Genomic DNA, 17546 nt, shown 5'->3' with positions numbered 1-17546 from the left:
GAATGATCTGCTCTTCCTGGATCTGCCTCTGGTAGCGTCAGATCATGTACCAGACTGGCCCTAGGCAGCCTACTGAAGACTTCCAGTGATCTACTGCCTTTTTCTGTCTTCTCTAATTGTTAATATACTCAATCTGTGATTAGCCATCAGGCTTAAGGACTGTGGGTGTGGCAGCTTAATTCCTGTAGGCCGGTTTTTATTTTCCCTTAGTCTGACGCCACTTGGAGGGGAATGGTCTGTCTGATGTACTGGGGATGAGTCGGCACTGGCTGGTCCTGGGAGGAGGTTAGTGTAGCTTCCACTTACTCCTCCGCCCTCTTGGATCTCCGTCTGTCTTGTCCTTGATGTTATATCTTTAATCTGTCTGGTTGTATTTCAGCTACTCTCTGGTGGATTTTTTCTCTGGTTAGTTGATTGAGAGTCACTCTACCCATCTTGTCTTGAGATTTTTTGTGGAGATGCTGCTAAAACATAATCACACAACCCAAGCAAGAAACCCACACCCTCCAATATCCCCCCCAACTACAATCTCACTATAGGTTGCAAATGAGCCCATATTAATATACTTGTGGAGATATTGGGACTTTTATTTCGTAGGAGAAACAGATAGGAGTTGTTTTAAATGAAGGAAGGGTATTTTTTGAGCTGGAAGTTGATAGAGTAATAATATTAGCAATTGGGATCAAGGTTATGTAAGACAGCAATGAACATTTACACTGTATGTTTGAAAAGGAGGAGAGGGTTACAGTGTGGAGTGAGAAAATGGAAGTGTATAGTATTAGGATTATATAATCGGTATATGCTATATGTTTAGCGTGGAAGGGAAGATAGACACAACAGACATCCAGGCAGACAGACAGCCAGAAATTGAAGGAGAGGGCTGAGGAGGTTAGAAAGTAGGAAACAGATTGAGAAAGAATTTATCAAGAATAAAAATACAGAGTAGAAAATAGCAAGACAGGAAGGGAGAGAGGAAAGAGAGAGAGAAAGTAGAGAAGAGAAGGGTAGGAGAGAGAACGAAAGAAGAAGGGGGGAAGAAGAGGGGGGACTGGATTAAAATTTTTTTAAAAATATATATTATAAAAAAACATTAGGAGATTAAAACATGATATAAAATTGCAAGATAGAGAGAAAGAGAGAATATATAGAGAGAGGAATAAGAGATGGGAAAGCAAGAGGATGGGGAGGAAAAGAACATGGAAGAGGGAAGGAAATCAAGAGGAAGAGGAGATATTAGGGAGGGAAAGATTGAAATTGAAGAGTTGACAAAAGATAGGATGAAGGAGAGAAATATAAGAGGGAGAGAAAGAAGAGAGGGGATGGGGAGGAAAGAGAGAAGGGTTAAGAAGGGGAGGGTGAAGGGGAAGGGGAATAGATTAGAATTATAATTTAAATATTAAAAGATTAGAATATAAAGTGGAATAGGGAGAAAGAGAGAGAGAATATTTATAGGGAGAGAAGGAAAATAAGGGCAAGGGATGAAAGAAAAACGAATGTAGACTGAAGGGGGACAAAATAAAGAAAGAAATTTAATAAAATTGAAGGTGCTTAGTGCAGAGAAAGGAGAGAGAGAGATAGGAAACGGAGGGAGGGTGAGGATAGGGGGAGGGAAAGGGATTAGAGGAAGGGAATAGGAAGGAAAGGGAGAGAACTTAAAATTAAAAAATTAACAAAGAATAGGATGCAGGGGAGACATGCTAAGGGGAGAGAAGGGAGGGAAGAGGAGGGGAGAAAAGGAGAGAGAATAAGAAAGGATGGGAGGGGCAGTTAGAGAGAGAGTGAGAAATAAAAGAATGAGAGGATTTTAACTCAATTCAACTTTTAGGCACAGTCTCTGGGTATTTTTGGTTTGTTTGTTTTTCCTTCCTTCCTTCCTGAGTCTGCCCCTATTCAAAATTCCATGGGTTTCAAATCTTTTCTGGTTGTTTGGCTGGCTGTGGGAGGGTTCTGCTTGATTCTGGGGTTGCTAGTCTTTTATTCATGGGCCTACCGCCGCTCTGCTGTGGGCTGTCTTTAGATGTCCCCTCCTGAGGCGCCCTCAGCCCTCCTCACGCTTGTCCAGCTACTCCTTCCCACTGTTGGTCCAGCCTGTGCCTGCCAGCAATCCCCGCCCTGCCTCCAGTCGTGTCTCTATTCCCCGGCTACAGCTTCTGCTCTCTTCCCTGTCTATATGCCTGCGCAGCCTACCTCTCTCCCTGTCTCGAGATCGTCCTTTTGTTCTGCAGGACTCTGGCACAGTCGGTCAAAGTGCCGGGCCCAGTGGCCCTTTCCTTCCCAGGGCCTCTCCCCTAGTCTGGAGCTTTGCAGTGGCTTTCCTGCATGGGCTCTTCCCCTTGCCCCAAAACTGTCTGTTTTCTGAGCTACCGCTTCCGCTGGCTTCCCTGTCTATGGGCCTGCGCGCTCTATCTCTCTTCCCGCCACAGCACCGTCCCTTTGTTCTGCAGGATTCCAGTGTGGTCTGTCAGCGCAGCACTCTCCTACCCCGGGGATCTCTGCCAGTCTGGAGCTCCGCAGCAGCCTTTCCCTGAGGGCCCTTCTCCCCGCCCTAAAACCGTCTCCACTCCAGAACCACCGCCTCTGCTCTCTTCCCTACTTACACACCCTGCGCGTCCTATTTCTCTCCTAGCCCCAAACCCGCCTTTTGTTCTGTGGGATTCTAGCGGGATCGCTCAAAGAGCCAGGGTATGCACTGCTCTCCTGCTCAGGAGCTCTCCCCCGGTCCGGAGTTCTGCAGCAGCTTTTCTGTGTGGTCAGTCTCCTTGCCCCAAAACTGTCCCTTTGCTCTGTAGGGCCCTAGCGCAAGTGCTGCACTGCGCCCGGAATGCCGAGCTTTCGGTTGGAGGTTGCAGCTGAGGAGGTTTCCCTCTAGACTCAGATCACACAGTTTCTCCCAGTCCTGGTTGTTCACTGTTCTCTCACTCCTCTGGCGTTTTCAGCCAAATCCTCTCCCTAACTCCCTACAAGAACTCACTTATTGGTGTGCCCCTAGCAGGGGGAGCCTCCAAGCAGCTCTCGGCTAGTGAGCTCTCCGGCTTGGTACTGCAGACGCACCGGGTCCCAGAATGACTCAGCCTGCAGTGTGTGGTAAACCCCCCCCCCCCACGCTGCTCCCATGTTCTCCTCCCTGTTCACGCTATCGGAGATCTACACTCACTCAGTCACTCCTCTCCGCATTCGTTCCTGGAGCCTCTCCTTAACAGGAGCGAGCTGAGAACACTGTCCCTACTCCACCACCATCTTCCCCTCTCCCAAAATTTAAAATTTTTATTTGATGGGAACATTGTAAGAATTTCTGTACTAGAAACAACATGCACTTAAATTATTATACAAATAATATAATCTAAGAATTAGAACCAAAATTGAGATAAGCAAATAAACCTATGTATAGTTAATCCTTGCTCTAAAACAGGATAGTTGATTTTATAATATTCCTTAGAAACCTTAAATATTTATCATTTGTACATTAAGAATAGTTTTATTTACAACATATTTCACACTTTAACAAAATTCTCCTTCCTCAAATAACTTTTTATAGTATTTCCTTTTGGATCCCACTTTCCAAAAATTTCTCTTTGATTTTGAACTTTGTAAACCATGTAAGGCTTCAAATTCTTCCATAGGTAAGAAATCAAAATCAAGTTCAGTCCTGACTGGCATGGCTCAGTGAGTTGAGCACCAGCCTGTGACCCCAAGGGTTACCAGTTTGATTCCCAGTCAGGGCACATGTCTGGGTTGCAGGCCAGGTCCCCAGCTGGAGGAATGTGAGAGGCAACCAGTTGATGTTTCTCCCTCACATTGATGTTTCTTTCTCTCTCCCTTCCCCTCTGTCTAAAAATAAATAAATAAAATCTTTAAAAAATATCAACTTCAGTATGGGTTCAATTAGTTTTAAGTATGAGACAATATATCTTATTTCATCACTATCACATAAACTCGTCTATACAGTTTAATTCCCTTTAAATAATAATATACAGTACTGTTGACTTTGATTCAGTGAGACTCATTGATGTATAATATATAAAAACTCATGTTCATTATTATCATTCTTTTGTTTTATGATGATAATTTCTCAAATTTATGAATATTGATGACAATCATAATATAGGATAAAATGTTACACTATTTGCTTGGAATTCATGATTCTTCATTCTCTACATTTTTTATTTTTCCTACTTTGTATGACCTATTTTTCATTTTCCTACACTAACATCCATTAGAGACAAACAGATTTACTCTTCCTGTGATCCAGGTATTATGTACTTGCTTTCTTCTCTTTCACACCTCTTCTCTTCTTCATTTCATGTTTTCACATAAGGTACTCTTGCTTTTCATCAATATCCTTCATAAAGTATTTCTTTTATCAACCAGCCTAAAGTAATAGCCTGCATTTCTAAAACACCACAGCAATTATTTGGTGTGTAAATTAATTTGACCTCTTTTATTCAACAAGACTTCTTGAGCACTTATGTGTCAGCCAACACTGAGTAAAACAGAAACAAGCCCATGTCTTAAAAAAAGCATACATTCTAAATAGAGACATAATTATATAGCATACTAAAAGCTGAAAAAAACTCAAAGCAAGGGAAGGTAGTAGGAGGTATCCTTATGAGGAAGGGGATTTTGCTTTATTTTGTATTTTTTTTCTCTTGGTTTTCTGTTCCACCTTCTAAAATGCATGATTATTTTGGATGGAATGTCAGATTGCATATGAAAAATCACAGAAGTAATTTGAGATTCTAATTATAATCCCTGTGAGGGCTGGTCTATTTTTATGCCAGTTGTACTGAAGGATTAGGTGGTCCATTTGGTTATGAACAGAGCCTCAGCTAGGCTTGTTCTCCAACTTTACCTCCCCTGCTCTGTGAGTCAGTCGTGAGCTCTGTTCAGCTTCTCAGCATCTCAGCTGCCATGAAGGGAGTCGCCTGGTGTGGGGCACCACTGTGGGAAGTGAAACAGGACCTGGGTGAGGATTGTTGGAAATTTTAAATAGTAGTCTGAGAAGGCCATTGTACTCTGAGTGTTATAATAATGGAGCGTGTTGGTTTGGAGCACTGACAATAACTTATGACATCGTGATAAAGAGATGGGGCTTCCTTGAAGGATTCATGCTTCTTTGGCACAGACTTGATCATTGATAGGATGGTCAGCTCACATCTGCAGCATGGACTCTTTGCTGTCCATTCAGGTCTCATGGACAGAGGTCATGTGCAGGAACTTCAGAGTCAGGAAGAAGTGCTAACCTCATATAAGTCATTAGAAAATGTCATTTATCTTAACCTTTCTTTCTCTGCTCCGTACCACTTCAAGTAAAATTAATAGCTAAAACAATCTTCTAGAGACCCAAGAAGGTGGTAAAATCCCCTTGCCCTTGTGCTTCTCTCATCTTATCTAGGGTCCTAACCCAGTTAGAATCCAGATAATAGGAATTTAAAACACATCTACAACTTCCTCCTTTAGTCTAGCAATCTTTGGTGCTTCCTCCTCCCACAGTTTTCCAGGATGGTAGGCACAGACTTTTCTCTTCCTTTTAAGTAACCCCTATTACAAGCTTGTGTCTAAGGTGTTTGTTAAACACAGTGGGAGAGTCTACTGTGCTGGGGCTTTACTTAATAAAGCATCTCACCATCAAACCAAGGCTTGAAAGCATTATCTTGGAAAAGAAGACACATTTTTACCCCCACAACCCCACCTCTCGAGGGTATGCAAATATGACTAGAAAACACATTAAGTATATATATGTTTATGTCTTTAAAATTCAGTACCATGGGAAATATACATATATATATATTTCTGTTTTCCTGGTACTAAATTTTAATTTATAGGAACACTAAAGGTTTTGCCTTCTGTGAAGTCTGGAGGGTTTGAAGTCAGAAGGATAGAAGGATAGTAGCTATTGAGCCACTTCTAGTTATAGCTCAACTGGGACATATGTTCCATGTGGTCATAACTTATCCCTGTGGTTATGAGTTCATGTTGCTCCCTACGTTTTTTTCAATTTAATATGTTACATTGTTACCCTATATTTTTAGTTTATAATTGTATCTACTGCCCAAACTTTCTCCTACTCTGATAACAAAGTCAAATTTTCATTTACATTTTTTAAAAAATCCATGCCTTTAGGACATTTTCTATCTAATAAGCAGAAGTTGCATGCTGGGCCACCAGTTTACTGACACCAAGAATTTGTCTTTGGTCTACTTTTAACTTTAGGAATTCAAAAAGTGTAAGTGCTGAAAATTTTCTTTCTATCCAACCAATGTCTTATTGATACAAAAATGATTAATCTATGTTATATTAGATTAAATCATTTTTTCTTTTCCATCCTTCCTTTTTCACAAACTCAAATAAAGTCCACATTTTATTTCATATACTTATTTTGTCCTATGAAAGCATTTAGTAAGTATTCAATGAATAGATAAAATATTCTGTACTGACGTGTACATATACTAATATACTCCTTATTGATTTATATTATAAAACAGACCAGTGATGTGACAAGCACTTAGAAAAGTAGGTCCTAATTTGTTTGACAGTCCTTCTCAACTCATAGCAAACTTCTTACCTTTTTAGGCCCCTAGAGACAACACAGTATGTGAAATTAATACATTTTGGTTAAGTGAAATGTGTAGGTCACATTCCATGAGGAATATTCCACTTCAAAGATATATGAAGCTATTTCCATTTTAAATGAATCACATGAATTCTGAGTAAATCTAACTTTTAAGATGTTTAATATAAAAACTACACCATGTAATGTTTTCTCTGCAGAAATGTACTTTTGCACCATCCCTGAAGGAAAATAAATTTGGTAATAACATCACTACAATAAATAAAGACATTATTAGAACAATTCTGTTTGGTACATCAGCTTGGCAAAAATTAATGTGCTAATTACATACCAAAAGTAAGAAATTTGGAATCTGACAGATTTTAATTAAAATCCTGGTTCTAAAACCTACTGAAAGACTTATAGCAAGTTTACCCAATCTCTAGAAGTTTTTGTTTCATTACATTTAAAATGGGAGTAATAATACCTGCCTCTTAGCATTAATTGTAAGGATTATATGTGATAACATTTAAAGGGACAGTGAACATTATTAGCCCTGTGCAATCTATGGAAGTTACTATGAAATGGTTCCTGCCTAGATGTACTATATGATTCTATAGGGCTCTTATTCCCTGCTCAGAATAACAGCATGATATTTAGATCTTTTCCTGAAGCACAGTGAACTATGATGATCCTCAAAACCTAGCATTTCTGGAAGCACCTCATGTCCCTGAAGAGAGTGGGTACTCCAGGTGGTATTAGAAGAGGAGGACTATGAGAACTTTGCATGGATCTCAGACCATAGCCATGCATTCTCTCCCATAAAAAATAAAAATAAAAAAAACCTTGATGTTAATGTGAACCTGACTCTCATGCATAGAAATTTTAAGCAGAGTAGAAAAAACATGTGGGGCTCTTTGACCTAATATATACTCACTTCAATCCAGATAAAGCCTTGAACATATAATATTTTATTATTATCTCATTTAGCATTTCAAAATATGGAGTAAGAATTTTTTATCTCGTTGTTGGTTCGTTGGCAGCCGTCCGTCTCGAGAGACGATGGTGTAGCTTCTCAAGAGTCTATCTGCACCGCCGAGAATGGCTGTGCAGTCCGACTCGGGAGTGACACGGTATCTGTCTCCTCCCGTGTTAAATCGACATCTTGCGATGACGCTGGAGTGTCCTCTCCAGTGAAGCTGAAGCTACAGAGCCTGGGCAGGGTGATATGGAGGGTCTGCTGTTGCCCATGCAGCAGACCCCCCCTCTCTTCGCAGCTGAAGGATCCAAGGGAAAGACGGAGTCAATACAGCTTGGCTTCAGGTGCGCCGCAGGAGTTGCCGGTGTTGACTACAACGTCGAACCGCCTTAGGGACTCCGGCTCCGGATTTTCTGTCGGGGTTTACTCCCCTAGCCTTTCCCCTGAAGAGGTATGCCGCAAGGCAGCGGAGGTTTTTTGGAGTCAGAGTTTTCCTTCTCTGATGTGCCCTGACTGGAAGATCGAACCAGCGACACTTAGCTCGCAGGCCGATGCTCAATCCACTGAGCCAAACCTGCATTTAATAAGATATTGTTATGTGAGTGAGTTTATGTAAAGCTCTTTAATGAAATTAATAATTTTAACGACATTTTAAAAGATATTAATTTCTTTAGTGTGGTTCAGCTGGAGCTTTGACTACCATGTTGATTTGGGGAAAGTATTTACTAAATAATGATGGCCCCATTTAGTGTCAAAATTAAGGGGGCTCATATTGGGAAATGACTATGTTAATGAAGGTTCGATGATTAGGGACTACATATCTAGAAATGTGGTGTAAAACATGTGGATCTGTCGCCCCTTAGTGTACAAATGGATTATTACACTTACATTGATACTGTTCTTGGGACTCTTTTAAAAACTTTATTTTTATTGTTTACAGTGTTACAGATGTCTCTATTTATTCCCCCTTTGCCCACTTCCACCCAGCATTCACCCTCCTCCCTCAGGCCCTCACCACACTGCTGTCTGTGTCTATGGGTCATGCATATATGCTCTTTGGCTAATCCCTTCACTTTATTTCATCTGTTCTCCCCTCCCCCTTCTCCTCCCCTCTGGCAGCTGTGAGTCTGTTCCATGCATCCACGCCTCTGATATTATTCTGTTTGTCAGTCTATTTTTTTTTATTAGATTTCACATATAAGTGAGGTCTATGGTATTTCTCTTTCACTGATTGGCTTATTTCACTCAGCATAATACTCTCCAAGTCCATCCATGCTGTCACAAAATGTGACAGTTCCTTCTTTTCTACTGCTGTGTAATATTCCATTGTGTAAATGTATTACAGCTTTTTTATTCACTCATCTACTGATGAGCACTTAGGCTGTTTCCAGATCTTGACTATTGTAAAAAATGCTGCAATGAACATAGGGGTGCATATATTCTTTAAAATTGGGGTTTCCAAATTCAATTTCCTGCTGAGTTAAAAGACAGTTCCATTTTTAATTTATTGAGGAAACTCCATACTGTTTTTCACAGTGGTTACACCAGTGTGCCTTCCCACCAATAGAGCACTAGGGTTTTCAGTGTTGAAGATATCACAATACCTGATATCAAAGGCCACTGTAATCAAAACAGCCTTGTACTGGCATAATAACAGATACATAGATCGATAGAAGACAACAGAGAGCCCAGAAATAAACCCAAGCCTTTATGGTCAATTAATATTTGACAAAGGAAGCAAGAGCATACAATGGAGTGAAGACAGTCTCTTCGAAAAATAGTGTTGGGAAAACTGGACAGGTACATGCAAAAAGAAAAGAAAAGAAACTAGACCAGTATCTTACACATACACAAGAATAAATTCAAAATCCATAAATTACTTAAGTGTAAGTCACAAAACCATAGAAATCCTAGAGGAAAACACAGGTAGTAAATTTTTAGACATCTCACATAGCAAGGGCAAGGGAAACAGAAAAAAAAAGGGGGGGGACTACATCAAATTAAAAAGCTTCTGAACAGCAGAAGAAACCATCAACAAAATGAAAAGGGAACCCACTTGTATGGGAGGACATACTCACTAATGATACAACTGATAAGGGATTAATTTCCAAAATATATAAAGAATGTATATAACTCAACACAGTAAGAGAAACAATTCAATTATAAAATGAGCAAAGGACCTGAATAGACACTTCACTAAAGAGGACATACAGAGAGTCCATAGACATATGAAAAAAATGCTCAATGTCACTAATCATTGGAGAAATGCAAATTAAAACCACAATGAGATACCTTCTCACACCTGTCAGAATGGCTGTCATCAATAAACCAACAAACAACAAGTGCTGGTGAGGATGTGGAGAAAGGGGAATCCTTAAGACTCTTTGAATGTGAGTAAACCTCTCTAGATCTGTGAGAAAAAATGCTAATATACAAATCCCCATACACATTAATAACAATCTCTACATAACCACTCACTTCATGATGTATTTAAAAATCCTTTGCACCCTTGCCAGTATGGCTTGGTTGGTTGGAGTGTCATCCCATACACCAAAAGGTTAGGAGTTCAATTCCTGGTCAGGGCACAGGCCTGGGTTGTGGGTTCATTCCCCAGTCTAGAGTACATGGGAAACAACCAACCGTTGTTTCTCTCTTGCATTGATGTTTCTCTCTCTCTCTCTCTCTCTCTCTCTCTCTCTCTCTCTCTCTCTCTCTCTCTCTCTCTCTCTCTATCTCTTTCTCTGACTCCCCTTCCTCTCCAAAATCAATTAAATATTTTTAAAATCCTTTGCTGTTTCCGTATTTCCAGGTATCTTCTATTCAATGAACTCGATAGATTAAATGTAGAAGTACTCTGTGTTATTGTGGGTTATAATTGTGTCATGGGGCCAACTAGAATAAAACAGATCTCCTCTGGTCCAGATTACACATGGTATATGGATAAGGCAATCATTTTAAGGTCTGTTTCCTTATTCAAAACATGTTGTCCTAATATAGCTTGAAGGTGTTATATTGTGTTTCATACAAAAAAGTTCAGATTTTAATTCACTATGATCCATAATGAATAAAATGGATTAAGAAGAGAATGTAGAAGTTTGTCATCACTGCTTGAATATTTTTCAATCAACAGCTTGTAGGGAATTAATTTAGCCAAAGAAAAATTTTCATCCGTTTTTATTTACCTCAAACTCAACACAAAATTCTTCTTACTGTAATTTTTTTCATTGCTTCCTTTATGTTGGTTTTTATGGTTTTCATTAATGCTGTTTACCAAGCATTTCTAGCTCTCCTCTGAGCACATAGAATTATACTGTTTGATTTCATGAGTTAGATAGGGGTCACATAGCTTTCTGTAGCCAATGACATGTGGGTGGAATTTGTGTTTTACTTTGGGAGGTAAAACAGGAATTAACTATTTAGTTATCCTCAAATGGAAACATTTTTTTATGTAGGTAACTACTAAAAAATATAGTGGATGTAATATTCACAGTAAGAAACAGCATAAATAGGGTGATAGGACATAGTGGACATAGAATTCTATATCCAAAAAATCCATCATACAAATCTAAAGTTTACATATAGGTGTTTCAGTTATGCCAAAATCTCTTCCTCACTCCCCAAATTGTCTTCTATTTCAAAAAATTGTCCTCTTTTTCAAAACACATCTAGAGAATAAATGTGTTCTGTCTAAAAAATAGTGGAATTGGGAGGCAAGAAGCAAGAGCAATATATGTGATTTTATTAGTTTACTAGAGTTGTCATAACAAGATGCCAGAGGGTGGGTGGCTTAAACAACAGAAATTTATTTTCTCACAGTTGTACGGTGCAGACAGAGTTAGGTTCCTCCTAGGCTTTTCCTCTTGGCTTGAAGATGGTCAGCCTCTTGCCACCTCTCCACATAGTTGTCCCTCTGCACAGTGTGCCCCTGGTCTCTCTGTTTGTCATAATCTCTTCTTCTCATGACAACACCAGTCAGACTGAATTTGGGCACACTATAACAACCTCTTTTTAATTTAATTACCTCTTTAAAGATCCTCTCTCTACATGCAGTCACACATTCTGTAGTACTAGATGTTAGTACTTCAAGATATGAATTTTGAGGGAACACCATTCAATCCATAACAGGTCTCTATGACACAGAGGTAGTAGAAAAGCATTATTCTCAAGGATGATGCTTTGGTGAAGTCCCCAGCTTGATAGCTACAGTAGCCAGATAGTAACAGGTTCAAACTGAAACAGAAAGGAAGAAGATTTTCACAGTGTTATCTAGAAGAAGGACAGTAAACTCAGAGATTTATCTGAACTGTTTGAAAATATTGAGAGTATATTTACTCTTCTGGAAGATGTCTGAGGATGAAATTGGTGAAGCATACACAAAAATACTAAGCAGATTCAAAAAATCAGCAGTAATTAACTTCATGGAGAAAAGAAAGTTGTACACAAAGCAAACACAAGCTTAGCACATTATATGTCCGTGGTATTTTCATAGTTATAGTAAAAATAATGAATGCTGCTTATTTTTATAATAGAATTGTGACACAACTCTATTAAGAAGATGGTCAGGGAAAATGTAAAACAGGAAAATCCTTAGCTTCCATAATAAGAGGTGAATATACAGTAGTCCCTCTCTATATCATGGTTCGCTTATATTATACTTAATTATTTATCATGGACTTTTCACTATGCGTGGGATTTTGCAGTACTGTATATGTATGTTGTTAAAGTTACGTAGCTTTAAGAGTGTAGAATATGTTTAAGAACATAGTGTTCATAAAATTGTGGGAAAGGTTAATAAGGGACTGGCAGTGGTATATAAGTGTGTGAGAAGGTTTTATAAAGCCTTAGAATATATATAAATACTAAAATAAATGTAAGGTTCCTACTTCACGAATTTTCATCTATCATGGTGGGGGGGTCTAGAATGTAATACCTGTGATAAGTGAGGGAATACTGTTTACTACCTCAAACTGGGGAGAAAAATCAAGAAATGGTTATAGAGCATGTTATTTACAATAAATATGGAGAAAAAAAAGAGCTATAGAGCAAAGTTTGCTTCTGGGAGTGGAACCAAGGGCAGAGGTGGAGACAAGGCAGGACACTGCTGTTTTACATAAATCCTTGTAAATCTTTGACTTTTAAAATTAGATATGTATTGATAACGTTTTTTAAAAAACTACATAAAAAGATTTAAGATCAGAATTCACACTTAAGGCATCTATGCTAGTAATTTCCAAGATAAAACTCCATCCCACATTTCTGTCTGGACATTACTGTCTTAATGATTTTCTGATACCCCCATTACCTATTTCATAGGCAGTTCTAACTTAGCTCCTCTCCCCGAAGTGCGTGGCTCCTTTCTCCCCACTCCCTCCTACCCATTCCCCCTTTCTTGTATGTTTCCATACAGGATAGAGCACCCTTCCTCAGACAATCACCCAAGGCAGAAAACTGACTAAAACATCAACCTTCTCTGATTTACTCCCAGCACATAATCACTGTATCCTATCAATTCCACCTCTTTACAATGTCTGGAATAGGTTTTTCTTTTCTCCATCCCTGCTGATTCTCACTTAGCTCTGTTGTTGCTGAACTGAGTTATTTGTGGGTGTGTTTGGGTCCCCTCTTGCTTTTACTTCTAATTACATATTGGTTCTTCTGCGTGGACTAATTATCTGTCTTTCATTTTGAATGATCAGCAAAAGCATTGCCTCTTCCAGAAAGTTCTCTCTGACGTATTAGGTCCATGACTTGTTTTTTTTCCTAAATACTATATTTGCGTACATCCTAATGGTTCACACACAGAATATATATAATTGTGTTAAAGGAAGGAATAGAATGAATGGATCAAATGAACTGGAATTGATAAATTCCCAGATAATGGGTCTGATTCTTCCATCATAGGTATCATTTCTAGAACACTGAAGGTAAAGTTAAAAATTGCATGACTCTCCCACACAAGTTCTATGCCTCCCAGAAAAATTTTAAACGATTTCAATGAGAAATCCAAATGTTCTGTCTATCATGTGCAAATTCGAACTTTATGGATTTTTCATAAAATAGGAAACTGCCTGGCAGTGTGGGTGTTTTGTTCCAACACATAGACATCATAAAAGAAAGGTCTTTCTATTTAAGGAGGTGTCTTCTGCTGGGAGGTTAAACTCAAAGGAATAGGGCTGCCTGCTTAAAGGACACCTATCAGAGATTCAGCCATGCCTGCCCTCTTTCCCTCTGTAGGTAAGGCACTGTCAGTTGGCTGGGAATGACCTCCACCGTTGCTCAGCTAGGATGTCAGGGAGATTAATATTCATCTCAGACTACCAGAGACAGGGTGAACTTGGTGGTTGTCTTTATTTTTAGATAAATTTTAAGGTAAAGAATTTCTCTTCACATTAGGATATAATTTTGACAGCTCTGGGGGTAAACAGTCACAAGAGGTTGCTGAGTGGAAAAAATTCCGGTAGAGCTAACCAGGAAGAATTTTAAATGAAACGTCTGTTGTATAAGCAACATAATTATCTTTGTCATTTCCTTCAGATTTTCAGTTCTAGGACATTCCAGTAGCTAAACACACAACTGGAATGAATTTATTTTCATATTTTCTCATACACATTTATAAGTAGAATGTGGCAAAATACAATTATGCTCCTGCATACTTTCCCCATTTTGTTCTACCGTGAATGTGATTTGATAGGGAAAAAAAAAAAACTGTGCTGGAAAACAGAATTTATGTGTTCTACTCTAGTTCATGCCTTACTCTGTGACCTTGAAAAATTATTTCTGCAATTTAAAGCTAACATTTATTTACATTCTTCAAAATGGGGATAAATTGTCTTGCCAAACACGAAGTTTTTTTAAATAGTTAATTTATAAGGAAGGGTATTATAACTGTGAAAGTGCTTTACAAATGCAAAATATTACTTCTTGTATAATATATAATGTTTATTATTTCAATTGGGAAAACTGCAATATTCAAACTTATATAATTATATAATGTAATTATATTTTAAATTTATAATAGAATATATTCTATGTGTAATGTATTTATTATTTTACATGTAATTATATGCAATTATTTATATAATTATAATTACATATAATTATTAGTAGTGAAGAAGTGATTATGGGGTGGAATGATGAGCAAAAAGGGAAAAAGGACTCATGGACATGGACAACGGTCTGGTGATTGCTGGGGGTAGGGGGTTATAAGGGGACTAATTGGTAAAGGACAAAAATACAATAAAGATTAAATTTTCCAAGCATCTTTATAAGCTAGTTAGAGACATATTGTACCATTATAGGCTTGTTGTTTACATGGTTTGTTCGTGGTATAAGTTTAGTGAACATTTTGTCAAAGCAGGAACAATTCCCAGGAGTAGGTTAGGGCTGTGCTGTGAAGGAAACTGAAACTATGATTAGGAGTTAGGATGTAATTTGTTTCATTCATGCTTTTATTCATTCATATCCATTAGTTCTCTAATATATTTGAGCTACTCCTAAGTAGCTAGTTTTGTGTTATGTATTGAGAATAAAAAGATGAATATCACTCAGCCTTTGTCATCTAGCTATGCACTGTAGCAGGAATACATAAACAGGAAATTTACAACAAAATACTCTATGCATGCTGTGGACCATCTACGGCGGCGGCAGCCGTCCGTCTCGAGAGACGATGGTGTAGCTTCTTAAGAGCCTATCTGCACCGCCGAGAATGGCTGTGCAGTCCAACTCGGGAGTGACACGGTATCTGTCTCCTCCCGTGTTGAATCGACATCTTGCAATGACGCTGGAGTGTCCTCTCCAGTGAAGCTGAAGCTACAGAGCCTGGGCAGGGTGATATGGAGGGTCTGCTGTTGCCCATGCAGCAGACCCCCCCTCTCTTCGCAGCTGAAGGGTCCAAGGGAAAGACGGAGTCAATACAGCTTGGCTTCAGGTGCGCCGCAGGAGTTGCCGGTGTTGACTACAACGTCAAACCGCCTTAGGGACTCCGGCTCCGGATTTTCTGTCGGGGTTTACTCCCCTAGCCTTTCCCCTGAAGAGGTATGCCGCAAGGCAGCGGAGGTTTTTTTTTGGAGTCAGAGTTTTCCTTCTCTGATGTGCCCTGACTGGAAGATCGAACCAGCGACACTTAGCTCGCAGGCCGACGCTCAATCCACTGAGCCAAACCAGCCAGGTATGCATGCTGTAGAGTGTTATTAAATCATAAAGGAAGAGGTAATAACTTTGAATGGGGGGAGGACAGGTCAGGAAATGGTACACAGAGGATAAAGGTCAAAAATGGGGAGAATGAGTAAGTAGAGAAGGAGCAATAAGGATTTTTCAGTAACAAAGGCACAGTAGCTTAAAGTAACATAATTAAGTTTGGGTATGAAGATCAAGCTGGTGCCTAAAGATTAAGGTATATAGCAAGGGAGAACTGATTAGAGAAGAAAGGGAGACATCATGAAGAGCTTCTCATCATGCTAAAAAATTTAGACTTTATACTTCAGACACTGGACTATCTTAAAGAGCTTTAAACAGACAGTGTCCTAGTCAGATTGTGTGTATGTGTTTTCTGTAGTAGTGTGAAAAATAAATTCATGTGAAGAGGCCAAAATTAAAGTGTAGGAGGTTATTGGGACATTAAAAAAACATTGAAGCTGTGAAATAAAATGATTTTTATGGGGGTAAAAACTTGGGGGTGGCCTCGGTGTATATTTGTAATGTAAGGGGAAGTCAAATTCCAAAGTAGATTTGGGATATGGATATTAGTGGTGAGAAAAGTTACACTTAGGTATGTTGAGTTTTGCCTTTAGATAATTTAAAAGGAAGTTTTTACTAAATGTCATGTGTAACTTTGACCTCTGTAGAGAATTGGCAGGCATAAGAGAGGAATAAATATTATATTTATCATTTTATAAAGTTGATAGTCAAATATGTAGGTATTGATTAAAGAGCTTAAGAAGCCTGCTGAATGTTAAGACCTTAAATGAGTATGTTTTTCACAACTGTCATGAGGTCTAGTAGCAACACTGATATAAATCTTTCATGACTTTAAAATGTTATTCTCTATTGATATAGGGTTATAATGTTATTGATTCCCTAATTAGTCATATATGCATAACAATATTACTCAGGAAATACAAGAGAATATAAATTTAAATAAAGATTCCAAAATACAAATTACATCAGTTTCTATCTTTCAGGATTTTTATGGAGCACTACACAGCTGGAATATAATACAGACAATCTGAGAAAATTTATTGCTTCCCATGTCTTAGGTCCTTCAACTTCAAAGTGAGGACTTTCAGTGGAAGAGTACTGAGTAGTGATTAAGAGTTCTTTCACATGCCTAAGGATTCAGGCAGGGTTGGATTAGAATTCAGGCTGTACCACATACTGGCAGTGAGCCTGTATCATTGAATTTATTACATTTAACCATTTTATGATGCTGTGGTTCAGAAAGTCAAAATAACTAGGCAAAGTAATTTAAAGTAGGTAACACTCAGGTATCTGGACATCTTTGTTTAAAATTTTAATTAACAAGGACATAAATTTCACCTATTATTTCCATCTTAACACAATTTACTTATCAGGTGGTATGGGCATATCATCACTTAAAAATCGGGACACAGTGCTATCATTTGATCTACAATATTAAAATTGTATCTCAAAGATGGATTTGTACTCTTGTGGTTATGCTTTTTGAAGAAAAATGGGTAATGTTTGTATATATTCTTATTACTAAGATTATTTTAGCTAGTGGGATTTCAAGAATATGATAAATTAAGTCACTAAATGTATTTCCTCATTTCACTTACTATTTTAGAAATAAATACATAATATAGATGTGCATAATTTAAGAATAAAAGACAGAAACAGTAATTTTTTTATCTTTAGTTCTTGGCAAGAAATCTCCTTCAATGATTTTGACCTACTGGGCATTCTGTAATATTGTCTATGACTTTATGCCATTGTTGAATAAATACTTTTCTGTATGTGTCTATTAGTGGATAATTTAAAACTTTAAGAATTATGCATCCCATG

Source organism: Furipterus horrens, unplaced genomic scaffold, assembly GCF_987537825.1.
Source record: "Furipterus horrens unplaced genomic scaffold, mFurHor1.1.pri manual_scaffold_9, whole genome shotgun sequence".
Taxonomy (NCBI): domain Eukaryota; kingdom Metazoa; phylum Chordata; class Mammalia; order Chiroptera; family Furipteridae; genus Furipterus; species Furipterus horrens.
The sequence above is the reverse complement of the archived record's forward strand: the minus strand, read 5'-3'. Positions refer to the sequence as shown.